Source organism: Peromyscus maniculatus, chromosome 18, assembly GCF_049852395.1.
Source record: "Peromyscus maniculatus bairdii isolate BWxNUB_F1_BW_parent chromosome 18, HU_Pman_BW_mat_3.1, whole genome shotgun sequence".
Taxonomy (NCBI): domain Eukaryota; kingdom Metazoa; phylum Chordata; class Mammalia; order Rodentia; family Cricetidae; genus Peromyscus; species Peromyscus maniculatus.
Genome location: NC_134869.1, coordinates 35,939,127 through 35,946,851, shown reverse-complemented (window position 1 = coordinate 35,946,851; position 7,725 = coordinate 35,939,127). Strand labels below are relative to the sequence as shown.

Below are 7,725 nucleotides of genomic sequence, written 5' to 3'. Positions count from 1 at the left end.
AGATAATTATGCCACCTATTTGAAATAAATAAGAGGATATGGATTTGGAAAATACAGTCAAAAACATGAGTTTAGTGTAGGGCTCAATTAGTCCCTAACCCTACATATCTGGATATTTTAAAAAGAAACAAGATACTGAAGAACAATTCTTTTTTAATGTTTTAACCTCAAATATCATGTTTAATAAGCTTCAATCCATTGCTTATTACAGATTCTCAACATATATTGCCATGAGAAATAAAATATGTCATATTACTATGACAGAAATGTAGGTGTCAGAGTCCAAGATGGGATGGGGCACAGTGAAGGACGGCCATTCACTGACCCAGGCTGAGAAGACAAACCAGGCAAGAATCCCATTTTGAGATTAAAAAAAGATCAAGGCTAATTCTACCAGTAACCGAGCACCAACCAATCATTTCTTCATCTGGAGCTTGGTTTTCTCCGAGATGGATGCTGGGGGCTGCTGCTTCCATGTCTAATGGAGATACAGTGCTATCCTGGATCTATGGAAATAACTCACAGCTCACACTGGAACAAAGAAGCAAAGCCACGGTGTTTCCTCGGGACTTGGAGATGAAACTAACATCATAAGAAACTAATTCAGGAATTGGCTTCCCGTGTCCATACTGCTGTGAGAACAAGAGAGATGACTGTGTCTGTTCCCAGGTTGGGCTCCATCACTCAGTAAAATCCGCAGTATTTTCTTACTGTCAATTTTTATATATAAAACATTTATTTTTATTATTATATTATTATTACTATTATTATTATTATTTCTATTAATAACCAACACAGGCCACTTTTTTCATAGCACTTCCAATTATATAATGGTGTTTTCAAAGTTCATGAAAAAAAATTAAAAAGTGAAGGCCTAGCAGGATGGCCCAGCAAGTAAAGAGGCTTGCCACCAAGCTTGAGGACCTGAGTTCAATCCCTGGAACCCACATGGTAAGAGAGAGCTGACCCCCAGAAGGTATCCTCCGACCTCCAAATGTGCACCATGGTATGCACGCTTGTATTTTACACACACACACACACACACACACACACACACACACACACACACACACGAGAGAGAGAGAGAGAGAGAGAGAGAGAGAGAGAGAGAGAGAGAGAATAAATAAATAATAAATGTAACAACTTTTTTTTAAAAAAGAAAGTCTCCCTAAATTAAACAAATTGCACTATAGGGCTGGATTGTTAAATATTGCCAGGGTCTAAGATAGTGCCTGACAATGTGAGCTTTAAGAAATGTTTATTAAAGAATGCCCACAGAAGTTCTTTCCTTAGGAAGGCAGGTTGAGGGAGTGTTTCGTGGGAAGACAGCAATAATTCAGTCACTTCCTCACTTGGAAGAGGTGCATTCCAGCCCGGAGTGAGGAGGAGACAGAAAACCCATCCTCATCTCTGTGGGGTCAGAGCCCCTGAGGTTGTAGGGCAGGGTTGCTACCGACCACCCCCACCCCGAGCTTCCTCCCCTGCAAATGCCCTTTAGCGCTTCAGCCAAAATCACTTGATGAATGAAAACTCCTGGCCCAGGATCCCCGCCCTTGTGACCGGCTCTGAGTCTCGTCCAGGTTCCACATTTAGTGTGACGCAGATTGGGACAATTCATAATCACCTCTGAAAATATGTTCTCCGTGCTCCATAAATACCACCGCCAGACACCCTCCAAAATTAAATCCCCGCCTCATTTGTTTTCTGAACACCTGCTCCTCAACTGAGCAACTGTTGCGCAAAGCCTTTCCCGGGGCCCGTCCTCTCCTGGGGAAACGCTGGCCACAGGAACCACATGGGGAGACTGCCTTCCAGGCAAGACCAACGCAGGGCAGCCTTACATTGATTTCCGTGCTTGGATAAGGTCCGAGGTCGACAGGTGTTTGAACTCCATAGTCAACGACATTGTAGCGCCATCCTTGTTACCACGGTGATCCAACTGCCTTCCTTGATTTCTAATTAGATTTCCTTCCATTCTGCTCAAAACGCAGGACTGCAGACTCTGGGCACCAGGTCAGAGGCAGCCAGACCTGTCAGAAAACACAGAAACCGGCCTGTGATCAAAGCCACGGGCTTCAAAGACTGAAGGTCTGGCCCCCCACCACCCCACCCCTGTAGGGGAGGAAGGAAAGGGAACCACCGTACCATGAGGCCCTTTATCCTAAAGATTCCCAAGTCAAAGCCAGTGTCTCAAGCACAAAAACGTGGCCCCTTTTTTTTAACCAACAAACCCAAGAGCATCATATTTTCTGTCAAACAGAAATAAGAACTCCTAAAACAAATTTTAAAAAATGTAAAGTGGTTGTGAAGGAACTCCAGGGTCCTCACACACATGAATACGGAGGGGGGGGCCCCCGTGGGGTAGCTGCCCCGTGGGTGTTGGTGGCACACACCTTTAACCCCAGCACTAGAAGGCAGAGGCCATCCTAGGCTACAGAGCAAGTTCCAGGACAGCCAGGGCTACCCAGAGAAACCCTGTCTTGGAAAGAAGAAGGGGGTGGTGGGAGGGGAGGAGGAAGGAAAAGAAGAAGGAAGAAGAGGAAGAGGAAGGACTTAGCTTTTGAGCTCACCTTTGAATTCCTGCTGTCTAGTTTGGTCAGCCTTTGATCATTTCTGAAGCTCCCTGAGTGGCAGTGACCTCACTTGCACAGGACAGACAGCAGGCCATGATCTCACAGTACTGTTGGCATCTGTAAAATACTGTGAACTGTCTTCCCCTTCACGAATCTGCGTTAGTGAATAACAAAGTCCCAGAGGTAAAGGTGGAGAAGAATCAGGTTCTATGTCCCATCCCACTTACCTGCTCTTCCTAGTTCAGTGGAGAATATGCCAGACCAAAGGCCTAAAAGTCCCTTTAGGGAGCACCCGAGAAGAAGAAATACGTAAAAATAGCGACTAGAAAGTTTCGGGGAGCCCAGAATTAGGAAATGGACCCTTTTCACGGCCGAGTTCTTCTGATTTTAGAAACTACGGGGCTATTTCCCACCGACATTAAAGAGGCAGGATAAGGAGCGTTTGAGTCTTCCTACCAAGAGTTATTTAAAGTCTCCTTGAAGCCTAGAAACTGCGGAACACTTGACAAAGACCACCAGAAGTGTCTTGCTGGGACCATGGCAAGTATGGAGCTTGCCTCCCCTCCCGGCCATCATCATGCTAAACGTATATGTCTCAACAAGAGTGCTGTTAGTTCATGGCTGGAGACAGGGGTTAGCAGTCCAGCGTAATTCTGAGATGAGGAAAGAACTACACACACACACACACACACACACACACACACACACGGTGCTAGCCCCCTGTCACCCAGGGGTCATTACTTAACACAGATGAATTACACAGTGCGGCTCCAAATGGGGAGAGATAGGAGGTGATATTACTCTAAAAATAATAACAACCGGGAACCCAGAGGCGCTAACAAAGGCAAGCAAGTGGCGGCCACAGAAGTCAGGATGGGGATGCCTTGAGGGGTGTCGAGGAAGTGGTCTGGAAGGTAAACAAAGGAGGGGCTTCTGGGCTGGCCCTGTTTCTGCTTCTTGATGGAGGGTGTCCGCTTGGTAATTATTTCTTGCACATGCATTTATTTATGCTGGCTGTTTGTATATTTGATTTCATAATTTTCCAAGACAAAAACAAAACAGTAACCTCTCCCCGCACTGAGAAAAATAACACCCTGATACAGATCTTAGTGCTGGGGATTCAGATCTCACCTTCCTTAGCTGATGTCTGCTCCTCCATGACCCCTCCCACCCATACATTGTTATTCTGGAAGGTGGATTTTGTTTTTGTTTTTGTTTCTTGAGACAGGGTTTCTCTGTGTAGCCTTGGCTGTCCTGGAACTTGACCTGTAGACCAGGCTTTGCTTCTCAAGTGTTGGGTTTTTTTTCAAGACAGGGTTTCTCTGTGAAACAGTCCTGGCTGTCCTGGATCTCGTTCTGTAGATCAGGCTGACCTTGAACTCACAGAGATCCACCTGCCTCTGCCTCCAGGGTGCTGGGATTAAAGGCGTGCGCCACCACTACCTGGCTAGAAGGTGGATTTTTAAGGAGTCATGACTACACTGCCCTCAATAGTCTAGTTCAAACAACATATTAGGGAATATTTTATTTCATTTTATGTGTATGTGTACCCATGTACATACGTGTGTGTGTGTGTAAAGCCAAAATCATCCTCAGGCATCATTCCTCAGGGACCATCCACCTTGTTATTGTTATCTCTAAGATTTAATTTTAATTATGTGAGTGTGTATCTCTGCATAGGTGTGTTCATATGTGGGGTAGGTGCCTGGGGAGACCAGAATAGGGTGTCAGATGCCCTGGAACTGAAGTTATAGGCAATTATGAAGCACCTCAAGTTAGTGCTGAGAGACCCAAACTTAAGTCCTTTGCTAGAGCCATGCATGCTCTTAAGCTGGGGCCGTCTCTCCCGCCCCAGCTTGTTTTATGGGACAAAGTTTCTCATTGGCCTGTAGCCTACAGATTAGACTAGGCTGGCTCTCCAGCAAGCCTCGAGGATCGCCTTTTCTCTGTCTCTTGGCACTGAGATTACAGGCATGTGCCAGCCAGCACATCTGGGCTTTTTTGGGGGCGGTGACGCCCCCCCCCAACACGACAGGTCGAGACAGGGTTTCCCTGTGTAGTCCTGGCTGTCCAGGAACTCACTGTGTAGACCAGGCTGGCCTCGAACATAGAAGTCCACCTGCCTCTGCCTCCTGAGTGCTGGGATTAAAGGCGTGTGCCAACACCGCCCAGCCACATCTGTTTTTTGTTTGTTTGTTTGTTTGTTTGTTTTGTTTTTATTTAATGTACATTCTGGGGATTGAACTTAGATCCTTATTCTAGTGTGGCATACGCTTGACTCATTGAACTATTCCTCTAGCCCCTGGAAAGTATTTTAATATGAGAGCGTACCTGGGGTCTATTTAACGTGCCCAACAATTCTGGAGTCAGAAATGAGAGAGAGAACACAAGATAATAAGAAAGTTCTCCACGCAGACAGGCTGCCTTCACAAATCAGAGACCAGGGGCACAGACCGGCCTATGAAACCACAGGAGGAAAACAGAATTGTAAGGCGCTCTTCAGAACGCTGTTGTCCAAACTGGGGGCACAGTGGAGCCTTGGGAGTTCCCATCCCCCCTATTTGGGCATCTGAGTGACTCATCTAGAAAGCTAACCACTGCGTGTAGCAAAGAGGAAATGAATCATGGAAGTTTCTGACCTTTGCCCTTGTCATTCTGCGCAGGGAAACCACCCACAGACGCTTGGAGAAGGGGCCGTCCAACAAGGCACACGCAGAAATGATGTGCATTCATCGGCGGTGGAGAGCTGGGGACTGGGGTCAGGAGAGGCGAGCTCCGGGGTTGGAAACACAAACACTCGTTTTATGATACAGAAAACAGAGCCTATAGGCGGGCACAGACCACAGTAGTTCTGAGCGGCCCAGCGGCCTGATGTCTTCTGCAGTAATCTGAACTTCTCACACTCATAGCTGGGGTGGGAACGGGGGCAGCGGCGAGGAGAACGGTGACCTTTGCATTTCCATCTCCCATCTGGCATTTCGAGAATTTGCTTGGCTTGCTCAGAGGAAGTCCACTGAACTAATGCCAGCTTGCAAGTGGGAGGGCATCTGACAGAGTTGATTCACGGGCTCAGAAGGAATCCCAGGGCCTTTCCTCTGAAAAGGCCAAGAGCTTCCAGTAACCAGGCAGGGGCATTAATGCCATCTCAAGAGGACTCCAACACGTGCCGTGGTGATTGGAGCCCTAAACAAAAGCGGAATGAATGTCTTCCAGATGCTGTTAGGAAAGCTAAATACGGTTTGTCCAAAAAGCACAGACCGAGCAAAAGAGTGCACCCAAGAGTGAAGATCAAAAGGACAATCTTTAAATTGTCACTTCACTGGCCTGTGCGAGTCCATTTCAGTCCCTGTGGAGGTGAGAGCGCTCAACTCCTCGGCTCCAGACCGCAACTTGGAGAATGGTTAGCTGAGTTAGAGTTCGGAAGTATTTCCCTCCCCCAGAGGTAGGTTGTGAATGTCACTTCTCTCCCCATCTGGCTCTACGGATGGCAGCCCAGCTTCCTAAACTCCCTGTTAATAAAAGAAGACACCATCCTTCAGGAAGCAGCACACAGGCCTTCGTCTTCTTTGCTTCACCAGGACTAAGGACACGTCACGGTTTCGGGAGCGGGAGTCGGGTGCTCGTACGCCCCCACAGCTCAGTTCACGGCCCTCTTCTGTGCTCGGTACAGGGGCACTGATGCTAGATGATGCTCTGGCCGTTTCTCAAAATGGAAGCCTGGACCTGGCCTTAGATGCATTCTCTCTTCCATCCCCCCTCCCCTCTCTGGATACTTCTGCATTTCTTTTTTTTTTTTGGGGGGGGGGGTTCCTTTTATTTTATTTTACAATGCCATTCAGTTCTACATATCAGCCACGGATTCCCTTGTTCTCCCCCCTCCTGCCCCCCTCCCCTTCCCCCCAGCCCACCTCCCACTCCCACCTCCTCCAGGGCAAAGCCTCCCCCAAGGACTGAGATCGACCTGATAGACTCAGTCCAGGCAGGTCCAGTCCCCTCCTCCCAGACTGAGCCAAGTGTCCCTGCGTAAGTCCCAGGTTTCAAACAGCCAACTCATGCAATGAGCACAGGACCCGGTCCCACTGCCTAGATGCCTCCCAAACAGATCAAGCCAATCAACTGTCTCACCTATTCAGAGGGCCTGATGCATTTCTTTTTCTTACTCCTCCAATGGCAGTCTACTACCTTAAGGTAGAGAGCAGAGGTCATCGTCGCTTCCGGTAAGGGCAGGTAGCGTTCATCGGTCTTCACCCTCAGCGTTTATCGCTGGGAATGGAAATTCTTCAGCCTCCAGTCCCAGTACAGAATCACAGTGGGCTCTTGTCAGGAACAGAGGTGCAGCTTCACGGTGACCCCCTTAGCAGCGTCAGGAGTTCCTTGACCCTCTCAGAGATCTCAACTCAGGCAAACCAAGATTCATTACTTTGATACAGAAAAGAACCCTAGAACAGAACAGGCCAGTATGAGGCAGGATTGAGGTTTAATGAAGGTATTTTATATTTTATTTGGGGTTGGTTTTGTTTTGTTGTTACCATTGTCTGTGTTTTTGAGACAGGGTTTCTCTGTGTAGCCTTGGCTGCCCTGGAAGTCGCTCTGTAGACCAAAGCTAGCCTCGAATTCAAGAGGGAGCTGCCTGTCTCTCCCTCCTGAGTGCTTGGATTAAAGGCATGCACCACCATCACCTGACTACTTTAATACAGACATTAAGAGAGGGAACACTCAGAAGAAAAGACATATCTAGCTTCTTAGAGAGGGGGTTGTACTTTATTTTCTTTATAATATTCATATATAGGATCTGGAGGATGGTTGAAGTTAGTATCTTTAAAGAGTTACTAAGAAACCCTAAGGGAGGTCACTCACTCGTGGATGACAACTGATAAAGCAAAAGTCTAGAGCAGTGGTTCTCAACATTCCTAATGCTTTAATAGCATTTAATAGCAACATTCCCTTTAATACAGTTCCTCATGTTGTGGTGATCCCAACCATACAATTATTTCTTTGCTACTTCATAACTGATTTTGCTAGTGTTATGAATTGTAATGTAAATAAATATCTGATATGCAGGATATCTGATATGCAACCCCTGTGAAAGAGTCTTTTGGCCCCCACGCTACCCAAAGGGGTCACAACCTGCATGTTGAGAACCCTTGGTTTG

General features: G+C 47.2%; 1 long non-coding RNA gene across 1 annotated transcript; it reads right to left on the bottom strand.

Annotated features, from left to right (window-relative positions):
* Positions 1-1,823: 1,823 nt before the first annotated feature.
* LOC107400901 (uncharacterized) lies at positions 1,824-7,246 on the bottom strand. The gene is made up of 3 exons (XR_013045728.1): positions 6,699-7,246; positions 2,571-2,727; positions 1,824-2,030 (listed from the first exon to the last, which is right to left on the bottom strand). It is a non-coding gene; the product is annotated as an uncharacterized LOC107400901 (long non-coding RNA).
* Positions 7,247-7,725: the final 479 nt, after the last annotated feature.